General features: G+C 36.4%; 2 long non-coding RNA genes across 3 annotated transcripts in view; one reads left to right on the top strand and one right to left on the bottom strand.

Annotated features, from left to right (window-relative positions):
- Window positions 1–15,469, top strand: part of LOC121470102 (uncharacterized) — a 223,939-nt gene that overhangs the window by 161,003 nt on the left and 47,467 nt on the right. The gene's annotated exons all lie outside the window — the stretch shown is intronic.
- Window positions 1–15,469, bottom strand: part of LOC115495544 (uncharacterized) — a 252,952-nt gene that overhangs the window by 214,775 nt on the left and 22,708 nt on the right. The gene's annotated exons all lie outside the window — the stretch shown is intronic.

The raw sequence follows: 15,469 nt of genomic DNA, 5'->3' as shown, positions 1-15,469 counted from the left end.
GATATTTAAGACTGTTAGAAGCAATAGAATATTCTAGGAAGTTTTCAGAACAAAATAAAAAACCCCATTAAATTAGTCCATAAATTTAGCTTCAATGCAGCAAGAAACTGAGATGTGTTTATCTTTTTAAGTAATATATTATTTTTCCCATGTAATTTTCTAATTTCTTTTGGGATCTTATCAATGTCTATGAATACCTGGCTGAAAAGTGCAAAGCATACAGAGACAGGCATTTTTCAGTAGTGCCCTGTGTCAGAACAAGAGGCAATGAGCACAAACAGAGGGAGAGTCCCTCCAATCAGTAAATGCTTTTTAACTCTGAGGATGACTGAGGTTGCTCAAGGAAGCTTTGGGCTCTTCCTCCTCGGAGATATTCAAAGACCACGGGGATGCGGTCCTGGACAACCAGTTCTAGGTGGCCTTCTGGAACTGCCTTGTCCTAGATTAGCTCCAGTGGTCCTCCCAGCCTACACCGTTTTGAGATTTTATAAAAGCTATTTATTCCAACTGATTTGTTTTAAATTGTTCATTCCTGTCTTAGTCACATAATTTTTATACAAATTGTGTGTCTCATAAATTTTTATTAATAATGTTTTAATCCACAAGGAAACAAAATTCTTTCTCGGTTCTTTTTTTCTGTTTGTGTGTGTGACTTAAAGAGATAAATTTAATGGCTATGAATTCCTCATCCCTGGAAAAAATTTACTAATGTTATTTTTCTGCTGTTTTTCAAATTCTGAAACTTACCTTGAATTTTGATAATTGTATCAGACAATGAATGACTGACACCGATTATACAATCCCTCATGAGATATTTTTAATGCTAGATTTTATTAAATAGGAACATTAGTAGTACTTCAGATCAGTGTAAAATTTTATAATACAAAAATTAGTCAGGAATAGTTAATGTCTAACATACTCGCTCCTCTACCAATAAAATTATTATATTATTGGTGCTTAATTTCAACCAATTGCTCACATGTTTTGTCTTATGTGGTGTTTTCACAAGTCTTTTGGTTCTATGAAACCACTAAGGTATTTTTTAAGTGGTTGTATTATCTAATATCATGTGAGAAGTAACATTATAGTCTTGTTTTGATGTGTTGTGAAACTGGAAGTGTAATCACTGCATCCTGCACTGTGGGCTGTATAAAAGGACATACATACTACGCATCAAATCCTAGATTAAACTCATAGAATATCCTGAGTTGGAAGGGACCTATAAGGACCATCAAAGTCCAGCTCCTGGCCCTGCACAGAAGAGTCCCAAGAATGATGCCCTGTGTCTCAGAGTCATCCACACTTCCTGAACTTTGGCAGGTTTGGTTAACCTAGTCCTGTTAGTTGGCAGCCATACATTTGCTCTGCTGATCTTTAATGATTAGAAGGTCACTTAGAGAAGAAAAATAAACCTAATATACATTACCTATACCATGATGAAAACTGGTTACAATGTGCTAATTTCACTCTGCAGAGAAAGAGATGATGAGATGATGAGATGTGATGAGATGAGATGAGATGAGATGAGATGAGATGAGATATGAGAGTTGATCTCAAGACTTTTCTTGCTGGCTATGTCTGTTCTCAACATAAGTTTACCATCCAGCAGAAAAAAAACTCCATTTACTTTGTAGTAATGATGTGGTTACAGGAGAGTCCTCAAATTTTTTATCTCTTTCCCTCTGCAAAACAGAAGCAAGGTTTTCTTCAAAAAATAAACTAGAGTGGCCCTAAAGATTTTACAACCACTTGCTTCCTGGTAATACTGTCCCTAGGTTCTATCAGAAAAGGTAGATTACCCATTCATAGCTGCTTTTGATCTCTCCTTATAAAAATACACTGTAGTAAAATGTTCATCAGATATAAATTAAACACACTTTTGGATCATCTGTGTTGCATACAGGCAACAGCAAGGAAGTTATTGAAAATTAACTAGTTAGGTTTGAAGAAAATCCATTGCTTCTAAATTATACTGGGAAATTTATTCCCTTTTATTTTTTTTTTACTTGTAATAAGTGTAACACATGGACTTTGGTAGTAAACATTTTCAGTTTCTCAGACCTGGCCAAAAAAGCAGGCTGGTCTTTGTATTTTGTTCCTTTTTTGACCATGCTTCATAAAAGGACATCCAAGGGATATGATTTAATGTAATTTGAGAAGTTTTTTTTTATTTTCCTGTTAGGGTTTGAAAATACTGCTGTTGTCAGATGAACTAAAGTCTGCTCTTCACCGCCCCCACCCCCTGAACTAGAAATCCAGAAATTACATGTTTTTTAAGAATAACTGTAAGAGGCCATAGTTAAGACATTTAATAATCTTTTAAAATGTTTTCTTATAATCCATCTTGAATTTTTATTCACCAGTTTTTTCACCAGCTTTTTTTCTGTCTATTTTCTTGTCATATGACAGCTTATTAGTCGTTCAGAAACCATATTTTAAGGATAATGGGAATACATCTACTTACATGCAGACATATTCAGGATTTTAATAATTATTTCCAATTTTTATTCTATTTATTAAGCATTTTTTAAACTCCTGAAGTGTTTATCCAAATCAAATTTCAAGTTGTCATGGTTTGATACTGGCATAATGCCAGTGTCCCCATGAAAATGCAATCTCCCAACTGAATGCTGTGAAATGCAATCGAGAACAGAGCAAACAGGCCCAAGCTTAATAACAAGGAAAAAAAAACTTTATTAAGCTACTACTACTATACTACTATAAAAGGAAAAAGAAAGAAAAAAAACACACACAAAATTCAAAATGAAAACCTTCCAAAGCATTCCTCCTCCCACCACCCAACTCCAACAAACCACAGTGAGACACAACCTGGACCCCAATCAAGTTTCCACCCTCCAGACAATTGATTCTCAGTCCATTGAGGGAGAGAGGAGCCCCTCCTGTGCCACAGACCCCCCAAGAAACACAGCTGCTACATCCTGTGCTTCCATGTCACACATGGCACCGCCTGGAGAAAAAAGTTTGCCAATGGTGACTCTCTCCTTTCCATGCACAGTGCTCTCACCACCAATGCATGGATGGACAGACTGCTTTTAGGATTTTTCCTTTCAAGGATGCCCTGCCAAGAGGGGAAAAAACAACAATTCAGTTTTTCATTTTTGGGACCACAGTCCCCCCCATTTTCACCTGGGGCCGAGAATCCGAGAACAGAGATGTTCTAAGACAGGGGGCACCACCACAAACCTCCTTAAGTTTTCTCTGTTCGCTCCACTTCTGTCTTTTCCCAGCTGAAGCATGGTCTCTTTGGCTCACCGGCATCCTCCTAAAATACAGTCTCTTTTGGAGGAGAAGATCGGTTCCATCTGTGGCTACCAAGAAAAGGTCCAGCCAAAAGCCACTCCATCATCTCCTCCCACCTAGAATTTCTCCTTCTTACATCCCAGGGTCCAAGCTGTCTCTCTTCCTCTCTTTCAAACTGAGGAGGAGAAAAATTTCACAAAGCTTTAATTTCTCAGGAAGGGTTAAAAGTCCTGACTCCCAAGGATGGCTCACTGCCCAGGCTCCAGCTCCCACAGGTGGCTGGGCACCTTGCAGCCCCCCCGCTCTTCTCCTTCCCCGCGGTGAACTGCTGACAAAACTGTCGCTGTCTCTTTCTCTCGAGAGAGAGACTCTGTGGAGGGGAACGGAGACATCCCAGATTTCTTCACCCTTCCATCTGCAGGGGCCAGCCCGGTTCAGTCCCCTCCGCCCTTCGGCCTTACCTCAGTCAGGCCTTCCCCTCCCCCACCCAGCTCGTGGCCGGGCAGGGGAGAGGCTGCACTGCACGCTGACCAGAACCAAAGAGAGCGAGTTCTCCTGGGAATTCTGCTTTCAACCCCTTGGTGTTCTCAGAGGCGTGTCCACCTTCAATTGGTCAATATCCAAATTGACCTCTTCCTTCCGAGAAAATTCTTTTTCCATGTCAAACCACGACACAAGTAAAGTCATGTAGTTTATCTACTGGTTTTAAAAATATGTATAGTAAAAGATGGAGGAGATATAGATTAAAAGACATAAGAGAAACTACTGGAAGAACATGATGTTTCTTCAAGGTGTATCATCTGTTACTGAAGATAACAAATTATTAGCAGTAAACTGTGTTATTACAGATGTAATAGGTGGCAACAAACCACGGTAGGGCAAGAAGTGCAGAGACCCAAAAGTAAAAAAATCAGTAGATAGGCAGAATGTTACATGATAACTGAAATTATATCCTCTGAGAAATTAATTTTGCACCATAATATGCCAGCAGACCAATGTGATTTGGCACTAACTTTAGTATCAGTTTAGACTCAAGATGTACAAACTGAAAAATGCTGGTAAACAGCAAATGACGGTACCATCCTCAGACATGGCTGCTGATTTGAGCGCTATCTAACAAAAACTCCTCTTCCTCCACAGACTTCTTCCCACTGAGACAAATGAATAGAATAAAGAGTATTTCCTGTTGTGACATAGAACATTGCTTACTCTGGATGTCTGTCTTTTCTCCCCCAGCTTTTAGTGAACAGCTAAAAATATATAAATTTTTAAAATCATAGCTGTTTTTAGGAGTGGCCACCAATCTTACACAGATACAACCACAAACACTTTAGGTAGGATTTTATTTACATCTATTAAATCAATCCCATACAAGAGTCTAAATGACAAAAAAAAAAAAAAAACCACCAAAAAAAAACCAAACAAAAAAAACCCACAAGAAAACCTAGGAAAACAAAACATAACAAAACACCCAAACAAGCCCTGAATCTGAGTTTGAGCCTGAACATATGGTTTTCAGATGTCATTTACCCCACACTTGTTTTTTGTATTTTGTTTTAGTAATTCCAGCTTTACACTTCCTGCCATGGGTACAAGCATCTCTGGTCAAATTTTAAGGTGTTCAAACAGCAGAGTAAGGGACTACTTTATCCAGTTTTGAAGACACAGTATATCTGATATACCTCTGATGATGTAGAGCCTCTGGAGACATTGGACATCCATTTTTGTGCCATAAATCCAGTGCACATCAGCCTTGCTATGCATATAAACACAGACTGTCTCTGGCTTCCCAGAAAAGGGAAACACTGCTCTGGAAAGGTAAAATGTTGGCTAATATGTTAGTCTGAGAAACTGAGATGATAATTTGTAGTACACAAACATACCAATAAGAGTGCAAAACTGGAAGCTTGAAAAGAATCTTTGAAATTCAGTACCTCAGAATACCAAGCTATTAAAGAAAAGTCAAAGTTACTTGAAACTTGATTGTGGTCTTACCATTTGGAAAATGTGCTCACATTCAGATAATTAAGTAGACAAAAGTACCTATCCAGGTAAAGTAAAATTTAGAATCAAAGTAAGACCCTTCTATTAAATTAATAGATTTCACATTTAAAATGTACAGTACAGCAATTGAACTTATTTTTCTCTTTCAAAATATGAAGGAGCTTCAAGTATTCAAAAGTTATAAGACAGAGTTTTAGAGTACATTTAGATATCTGTTTATCCTTCCTTTGAAACACTTTTTAAAAATCTCACTGTTTCAAAATGTTTTTATTTTCATTCCATTGATTTACTGTATAGACAGACATTCCTCCTTGCTCCTTTTCTCTGCCTTTCCCAGGTGAAGCAGCACTATTGCAAAGAAAGGCAAAAAGAGAAAGCTACTAACAATAGCCGACTCTGCCCTAGTCTTGGCCTTTACATAGAATTAGCGCAGCATATGGCCTCAGATAAGAGCAATGCATCTGAGCAGGATCTGACTAATAGCACTACCTCTAGGTTTACCTGTGAGTAACCTTAATACACCTGAGTGCATCACTGGATTTGTGCTTTGGTCCCTAAAGCATGAGAGCCTTTCATTTTTCAAATTGTTCAGGCCATCCTTGTGAAGTCTGTAACAGCAACAGACTTTGGAAGGGTAAGCACCCAAAAGGGAAGCCCACCTCGTTTAGAACCTGCTTGTTGAAACTAGGAAAAACTTGCTAAAGATTCACTTGAAGGAAAGGAACAGATCATAGTTGCACTCATTCACTGAGGTCTGCACTGTTACACAAAATAAAATGTGGGAATCTTTTACACATATAAGTGGTAATTTGTGAAACACTGAATGAGCTCTCTGACTCACACAAGTAGGCAAAGAACTGACACTAAGGTGCACCTGCTTTTCTGCTCTTTCCTGGATGTTTGATAGCTACCCCTCCTCTGAGATAACCTTCTATCACAGTCAGCAAAAGGGATGCTGCTCTCAGCAACTTTAAATCACAGCCTTAGTTCAAACCCAGTCCCAAAAGGTGTTTAAATTAAGTAAATTGGGACAGCTGGGGCTGCCATGTATTCTCTTTTGTCTTCTGTTACAAATACTATAACCTTGGCTAAAGGAATGAGCTAGGAATAGAAAAATACAGAAAGACTCAACAAATGCCATTTGCTAGACATCCCAGGCCTACCTTAGGATATTTTTTCGTATTTGTTCACAGACTGTTTAAACTTTTAAAAGAACATATTTTTAATTGATGGAAATATGATTCCTATGCAAGCATGCCAGTACATCCAGTATTGCCAAATAGAGTGCTAGCATTCTGAAAGCTTCAGACTTTGCTATTGTGATCACTCAACAGCTGCTGCATTTGGTCTGATCTGTCCACAGAAACTAACTAAAAAGGCTCTTTTTTCCTAGATTAGATGTCCTTTTCTTCCACCAGTAGTCTTCACAACTAAAACTACATGAGGTCATTTTATTTACTATGAAGAATCATGAAGATATCATCTTTCATATAGGAATTTACACATTTGAGGGAAAATTTCTCTATTGTCCCTCAAATAAAGGTCTAACAGCTTCTGAATGACATAGAAAGAACTACAAACAATAGCTTAAAGTTTACTTAAAGTATAAGTAAAATCTAAAGAAAATTTATTACTAGACCAGCTATAAACAAAATAAAATACCATGTATTTTCCTCTTTCCTGAGAAATTTACATAAAGTGAAGTGAAATCTAATTTGCCCTTTCTATAGTGATGAATTGATTGGATAATGGTAAGACTTCCCAAAGGATGAAACCATTCCTATTTGCATGCTGATTAGTCTGACAAGGCTATATTGACAGTGCATGTATATATTAACACACAAACTCCTGCCACTTCTATTAATTCAACGTGGAAAATATATTTTTAGCAGAGACTCAGATTTCATGTTTATAACTTGACAAATTAGTTTAGTGCTGCTGTGGAGATAGAATCAAACTGCTGTGTTTACACTATGTTGCCTCTTCAACTGTGACTATATAAAAACAGCATTTACTAAAGGAAATGGAAATTCACTTTAGACGTGAATACTCTGCTCAAGTAAAAGTTCTGGAATTTAAGAAGCACTTAGTTGCTGCATTAGGCCATTTAGGATGTTTCAGCGTCTCAATTGACTGTAATACCAATCTGCTCAAGTGCCCTGTTAATGACCTTCCATCTCACAGCAAGCTCAGGAATTCAGTGTTTATACTTTTCTCTTTTTTTGTAACTATACCATGAGCAGACTGAAGGACAGATCCTTCTTTCTCTCACTACTGTGGCAGAAGTATGTAAATTGTTATCACTTCAAACAAAAAACCCTCTAACCTTTCTACATCTTACTGAAAATTATTATTGGCAAAAATTAGAAACAGGGAACCAGTTCAAACAGGGTGTTAAACATAAAGAAACATAGAGTTTTAATGTTGATTATAAATTTTAAAAATTGTATCCACTAACTCCTGTGTTGCAGCATGAAGCATTCTTAGTTTTGCGTTATTGTTCTAAATGAATACCTACAACACAGTAATATGTATCTAGACTGAGAACACCACTACCATTTCTGAAAACACTCCCTAGAATTTTAATATAACTAGTAAGCAATGTAAGATATATATAGGGAGAGAGGATTGGATCTGTGCCACTGATCTAGCTTCACTGCAGTCAAAAATATGAGTCATTTTCACAAACTTAATATAAGATCCAGAGTATCCGCTATGTTAGCAAACCTGAATACTTAGTCATTTACCCTGCCATGTCTTCACTTCACCAAATGGACTAAGAGCATGGGAAAACTTCCTTGCATTATGTCACTAGCACTTGTCTGCATTGTTTATATTTTATTGTGGCAGACTAGTACAAATTTGAGTTAGAGTATTTTGAAATATACTGAAGCCAAATTACATTTTTTGATTTTCTTCACAACCCTAAAAATAAGACTACATACTAAATATTTACTTACTTTTGCACTCCTTTTTCCACCAAAAAAAGCAACAGGATCCTTTGTGATATACGTGCTCTAAATTATCATGAAAAAACTATTAACAAAAAAATTCTCTGATGCTCTCAAATGATTCTAAAAGCTGAACACTCATTAGGGAGAGCAATAAAGAATTTTGAAAATAGTTGCTCCCTCACTCTCCCCAGAAATCTGAGAATGTAAAGCTCTTGGCGTGCGTTTAAAATTCTGGTTTTGCACATCCAGGAAAGTAATTGATGCCTCTGGAAAAACAAATTATTTTAGCATATCCATTCTTAAAAACATCAGTAGGCTATGGGAACAGTACCTATTCTAGGATAGCAGCTATCCCCAGTTCTTCACATGCAATTAAGGATAGTTTAGAGCCTTTAGTATACTGCAACATGACAATAAGACATATGTAAGCATACATTTAGAGCCTAAAATTATGGCTGTCAAATGAACATGATTCAATTTAATTTTCATCTCATTCATTGCATAGATGACACCAATATGTCTCGTTAAATTCTTGGACCCTTAATAATGTTACATAGCAAATACCATCACTGAAGTTAGTGGGAATTACACGGCTACAATCTCTGTACACTCCTCATGCGAGAGCCTGACTGCAATGGGAATTATTGTGTTTGTGTATTAATCCTATCAGGAATAACATAGAAAGACTTAGCTAAAACTAGCTAACATTTAGAATACCCCAGCTGAATCAGTTTTCATGTTTTAAAATGCTATTTTCAGGAAAACATATTTTTCTTAATGTTTCATTCATATTTCTTTAAATTTACTGTGGAGAAGAGTATCTATCAAACATCAATATCTCTTATTTCCCAGTTAGTTCATTAAGCCCTAGCTCTTATTTTTAGCCCATTAACAGATTATTAGGAATAATCTTGTTTAGCTTTTTTCAGGTTATGTTTTTTTCTACCTTTGCATAAATACACTTCCAAGCATAGTAAGTTGTTATATTAGGTACCTCTGACCACAACTCAAGGCCTCAAGACAAGGTAAGGAAATAAACCATCTGCAATTAAGATATCCAAGTACTGCTTTTACAAATGGAAAATTCATTTCAATAAATATGAAGTGCCTAACCAGACTCAGACACTTTGGTTTTAGTAATTTTGCCACCCCTACAAGGATAGGGTTCCATTTCAGGCACAGAATGCAGTGAACAAAAAGGACTTGCAAACCAATTAAAGCAGAAGCATTTGGCAAACACCTGCAAAACTAGAAATTTGCATAGAAATAAATTTTCAAGGAAATGCATTGAATCTACGGACATTTCAGAGAGCGCCCCACAACTAGCACCGTTTTCTGGGCATGGCAGAAGTTAAATGAGCTTTACAAAAGCCTGGGATGCCAGCTGTGTACTCTGGAGCACCAGCTACTGGCACAGAGTATTTTGCTGTTCACAGAAATGCACTCAAAGGTGTACCCAGTCGAATCTTCTACACACCACCGAAGCAACAGACAGAAGTGGCAGATTTGCTTGTTCAATTTCTTGCCACAGAGAGCCAAGAGCAAGAGAGCTCGCAACACAAAACCAAGCCTAAGTGTTGCACAAACAATTGTATTGTTACATGCATCAGCTAACAGCCTTCTCTAGAAGGAACTATGTCTTGAGGGGACATCTTTATAATAACCTAGCCCCCTAGGTTTTACGTGTTGAGAAAGACCAGTTGAGAGGGGGCAGATGTCATAATGGACTGCTTGCAATTTTTGAAATTAGGAACTCAAGAAACTGATTGTTCATTTAAAATTTAGAATTCTAGCTTAAAAATGCAACTAAAGTTGCAACAGAAAAAAGTTGGTTTTTTTCTATTAAAACATTACAACAGCAAAAATAGCATTTTAAAAATGGGGCTTAGTCAAGCATTATATTCAGTGCACCATTCTTACTAAGTGTGTCATAGGAGCAGAAACATCATTCAACATAAATTTTTTCTGCTTGAAATGGAACAACAATTCTCAGATGTTTGAGACTTTTGAACTTCAGGTGTGTTTAAATTCTGGTATCTTACAGCCCTGTTATGAAAACTTTCTTAAACATCAAGCTAAGAAGCATTTAATTGAAACATTATTCTGACACAATGCCATATTCAGATTTGTCCTGTCAAGTCTCTTCTTTCCTTATCAATAAATAGTGAGCCAGATTGATCTCAGAACTGGTTCACTGGCATCAGTGTTCCCTTACTTGCAAACCAGACTGCAGAGGAAAAAAAGAATGAAGCTCAGAAATGTAGTTTCAAGCCTGCTTCTTGTCCAGATATAAAGTTAAAATTAACTACAGAAAAAAAACAAACTTAGGATCACCGTAACTGAGAGATTCAAAATTTTTCTTCATTACAATACAGAAGGCAGACATTTTGCATTAAAGCTGTTATCTGAGAGAAATTAAAATGTTTGTGATTAGTGTTTCTGTAAAAGAGGAGAAATTTGCTTTCTTAGCTCCTTAACTCACTAGAGACAGCCCCACAGTTCTCATTGCCTCATTTTAAAATGTCAGCCTTAATATCTCAAAACATTTCCAGAAAAGCAGGGATTTCTTGCTTAAAACACATCTTCAGGCTTCCAGGGTCTGAAGTCCTGAGTCGCACAGCACTCTGTCATTTGGAGATGGAGCACCACAAAGCATAAATCCTTTAAACCTGAGGTACTCAGCTGGACATTGTTTCTCCAGATCCTAAAAGCCTGGGTTTAGTTATTTTCTGGTGCTTTTGTTAGCTGGTTTACATTGGTTGTTTTGGGTTTAGTTCTTTCTGCTCGCTGAAAGAGACCCACACTGCATCCTCCCACATCTCCCTGCAGCGCTGAAGCTGGCACTGGGAGAACAGCAGGCACATGTAACCAAAGGGAATGGAGAGAGATTACCCATCGGCTTGGGAAAACACCACAGCAACCTGTCTTCATATGTAAACTGAAAAAATGAGCTGTTGTTTGCAAGTTTTAGGGATGTATGTGGTGTGGGATGGAAGTATTTCAGCTCTTTTAAGCCTGTTCATTGGGACGCTTTACAAGATCATCAATCTTACATTTGCTCCCCATGTCATCATTCCATTATTCAAGCTTGTTTTGACATGATATTAATTCATAATTTCATGACTTGTGTTTCCAAAACATTTAAAAAAATTATTATCCATCCATAACAGTCTTCACACAGACCAACTCACCATGCAAGTAACTACATTTCTGATGTGTTTCTCCTTGTAGACTATTGAGAACATGGCTAACCTTAAATATTATATTTATCTAGTAAGCTCATGATTTCTGCACAGAAAAAAAAAAACTAATCCTTGCTGGAGTTTAGGAAAATGATTGTTTAACTGAACTGACACCTTCATACAGATTTTTTTTTTTTTTTCATTTTAAGGGACTACTTTAATGTGAAGCAATTTTACTACTGTCACTAGGTATGAAGACTTGGATTCTTTGCTGGTTTCTAAGTACACATATAAGTGACTATTTGTAGCAAATCTTTTCATCAACAAGTCATTTGTCCTTCAAATAAACAAATAAAAACCGAATTGAGAGTGCAAATTCAAACTGCCCCCCTCACTGTTTTAAATGCAAGTGAAAATTTAAATGCAAGTGAACCTCAGCATGGTTTTTGCAAGTAGATGATAAGTTGCTGAAATTTCTAGAACAAGCGAAAAAAATTCTAAGAAAGTGGAAGTATTTACAAGAGTTGCTGCATATAAAGCATTTATGATGCCTGCAACAAATGCAATCACTCGCTCTCTTAAAAAGAAATAGGTGTAAGATATATACTGATATATATATCTGCATGTATCAGTATATATACTGATATATATACATATATACATATATATATATATATATATACCTGGCTTTAGAACAATAAAAGCCTCATATACCATAAATAATAATAGATAAAATGTCCCTAAAGTTACCATACAACATGCTCTTAATTAACCAAATATTTTTCCTGAATATGATACATTAGAATAAAAATAGAACCATAAAACTAAATCTACATATGAACCTAATGAATTCTCAAGATCTGGCTTTTTTTATAGATAATGATGCCAGGAATTACTGTGTTGGGGTTTTTTTCCAGAAATGTATTTTCTGAAAAATAATAATCATTGGAGTGTATGTTTCCAATAATTGTTCATTACAATTACACAGATGCACATCTTCAAAAATATTTGCTTGCCACAGTCACTTCCCTCCCCAAAGCATCAAAATGCTTTCTGAAAAATTTGTTCATTTTAATATGTTTTTTTTTAATTATCTATTTTTAAGATAACCTCTGGGCAAAGTATTCTGAAAATGATAAGTCATGGTATGAAAGTTTATTCTGTTTCAAAACAGAAATATTTTTTAAGTTTCCAAGTTGACAGACCAAAGAAATTCTTCATTTACAGGTGTTTTTTACAAATGCATGAAAAATAACATCATGTTTAGAATGACCTTCTATTCAAAACCACAGCCCAAATATACTTCCCAGCAACTTGCAATTAGGCAAAGGAGGCTCTCTGCAGTGGTTGCTGTCTGAGTTTTCAGGCTCCAGCTACTCTCCCCATGGGAACACCTGAAACTCGTTGGACTTAGTCTCTGTAGGGCGCCCATTACATCTGCAGACCCATTACATCATAGCACCCACCAAACTCAGCTGCACAGACTGTAGAGGGAACATATGCTTTTCCTAATTTCATGCTGTGCCTCACTGCCGTGATGCTGAAGTCGGAGTATCACTTACACTGTGGCATTGCCCTGTTTCACAGTAGCGAGGCAAAACTCCAAGGGGATCCTTGATAGCTTCAATCAGAATAATAGTGATAAAAGACATTGATGTGGTCTAATTTGCTATTTTGCCTCCAGTGCATAAGATAAGGAAATTAAGACCTAGACTGAAAACCAACAGACATAGTTTTTTTTTTTTCCCTTACTGTTTTCTAAATTTTTAAGAAACAGATTGTAGGATGCCTGAGGTCATGAATCATTTATTAGAAACAGGTAATCTGCTTCTACATTCAGCCTCAATGTGTGCTTTAAAAAAGGGTTACAGCTTCATCAGAATAGATAGAAGAATTTCCTTGTATTCATAATCCTCTCTCCAAACCTTCCCCCTTCACAACAAAGTCTTCCCTGTAAAATGGGAAACACAACTAAGTAGTCCACTCTATTCAGAGCAGCAAGTGTGAAACAAAACAGGCCCCATGGGGCAGGCTACCCAGGTCATCAGACTACAGAAGTGTCCTGAATACTTCTCAATCTGTTCTTTAGGAAGTCATGTAGGCAGGTATTTGCTGGACCTGAAATAAGAATCCATCACTTTCAATAGTTACAGTTAGTACCCACTTAGAGGAATTTTATCAGATGTTTATCGCTTCAGAAGCGGTAGCATTACTGAACTACAAAGCAAAAGGGAAAGCATCTTTTCCTGCTGTGGATTAAGTCCTTCATTTTGGTAGTACTCCAAAAGCAACGCAACATACATTCTGGAAATCTTAATGAACACAGTTAGTTCTTTTAAAAACTTTTTTTTCTATGTAAAAGCAAATGTTAATGACATCAGCATTGAATAAAATTTACTTGGTTTTGAATTTGACTGATACCTGAAATCAATTATTTGCAATGTTTTAGTATGAATTTTAGAAACTCCATGTATGCATCCACCAAGGTACATTTGTTTTTTATCCATTATTTTTATTTGTCACATTCTTTACATTCTTATGGCTTTATTTTTTCTTTCCTTTTCTCAGTATTCCTTTCTAAATTCCAACATGTGATTTTACCTCAGATTTCCCTGGTCATTCACAGGTAATATATGCAAACACTTTGTAACCATGAAAATAGTGATGTCATTTCTTCCTTTTCTTTCTTTTCTTTTAAGAAATCTGTTTTATTATTATTATGAGGCAAGTATGTTGGTCTTGTAGGAACAATATAAAAGGCAAACCAAAAGGTGCTGAAATAAATACCAAATATCTTGCCTATCAAAAAATATGAATTTATTTTAGCTCTGAACAAAAAAGAGTTCTTACAGTTTTCACATATATTTTCTTTTAAGCCATTCAATATGTTTTCATTATCAAGTCTTTGGTGAAACATGTGAAAGTCCTATGCCCTCCAGCAACTTATTTCCCAGTCTGTATGTCACAGAAGTTTGGAGAAGATTAAATTTCTACATTTTGTATTTCTAGAATCTTTACAGGTCTAATGTAAGCTGCATTGTTAAGAGCTCATCCAGTGTTTCCTTTGCCCACCAATGAAAAACATAAACTATCTTTGCATGTTTCAGTAGCTACTACCTGTATAATGAAATAAGTACATCCTTTAGTGCAAATGGAGCAAGAACTTGTACACTTCTGTTACAGGGACTGGTAATATTTCTAATTGTTAGCCTGTGTTTATTGTTAACTTTTCCAACCACATCAATGAAATTTCAGAATAAAAGGTGATAGATCATACATGAAGCATGCAAAGTAGCTTTCAAACAAAGTCTTATTCTGTAGAGGATAAAATTACTTTCCTAGTTTCCAATTTTAACTAGTTGTGTTATATTGACAGCTAGACAAAGCACAGACCTTGATTTTTCTCTTTTAATTTTTATTCTGCTATAATGCTCAGTCAGTAAGTCTGAAAAGCATGAAAAGCACTTTCTATATATTGCTGTGTATGTCATACATTCATTTACTTTTCACTGTGAAACTGCCCGAAAGGCACTTATGGCTCAGAACCACTACATCGACCTAAACCAACTTTCGTCATAGAAGAACCAAGGAAATTCAAATCAATTCACTGCAAATACAATTAATTTGTTGATCTCTGCAAATGCACTGGATACAGGGACTTTAAATGTGTTAATTATTTAAATCTGTGCAGATTGTGCATGCCAGAGTGGCAACTAGCCACTTTAGGTCTGCTTTTATTTTCTACGTATCCTCATTAAGGGTCTTTACCTGACCCCAACATAAATCAACCTATCCCCAGAACACCCACCCCCAATACATCTGTCTCAAAAATTATCAAGAATATTGCCACAAGACTCTTCTAACACCCTCTTGGGGCGTGCTTGCCCTGCTTACTTCAGTGCTTGTTATCAAGTCTGTCTTCACTAGTCAGAGTGGTAAGTCTGTCCTTCAGCACAGCTATTAGAAGTTTTACCTTTCCAGAATCCTAAGGAAATAATTAATCCAAAGTTAGCATGCAGTACTTCTTTTTTTCTAGGGTCAGCATTCTCACAGGTCTGAAAAAACACT

The sequence above is a fragment of the Taeniopygia guttata genome, chromosome 5 (genome assembly GCF_048771995.1).
Source record: "Taeniopygia guttata chromosome 5, bTaeGut7.mat, whole genome shotgun sequence".
In the NCBI taxonomy this organism is placed as follows: domain Eukaryota; kingdom Metazoa; phylum Chordata; class Aves; order Passeriformes; family Estrildidae; genus Taeniopygia; species Taeniopygia guttata.
The sequence above is the reverse complement of the archived record's forward strand: the minus strand, read 5'-3'. Positions and strand labels throughout refer to the sequence as shown.